We start from the raw sequence: 337 nt of genomic DNA on the forward strand, positions 1-337 counted from the left end.
TCTGTGGTTTAACGTGTTTCAAGGTTACCGAAATTATAAATGGATGTGCCTTACATGTTTACAGACTTAAATTACTTCTTATGAGGCCGGTAATTTTGTTGACAAACAAGAACACTTTAAATTGTTTGAAAAGTAAACGGAGTTCGGCGTCGCTTGAAATGAACGAAACTTTTTGGGCAGGGAAGCCCAACTGTTAAAAGAACAAGGTTAAAGTTAAGTTCGCTAAATGATAGGCTTACTTTGGCGTAATACTTGTACATATCTGCATACATGACAATGGCAAAATAACAGCCTACGCTTACGGATTCATTTTAAAAGGGTTTATTTAAATTTGTAA

Source organism: Monopterus albus, unplaced genomic scaffold (assembly GCF_001952655.1).
Source record: "Monopterus albus unplaced genomic scaffold, M_albus_1.0 scaffold296.1, whole genome shotgun sequence".
Lineage (NCBI taxonomy): Eukaryota > Metazoa > Chordata > Actinopteri > Synbranchiformes > Synbranchidae > Monopterus > Monopterus albus.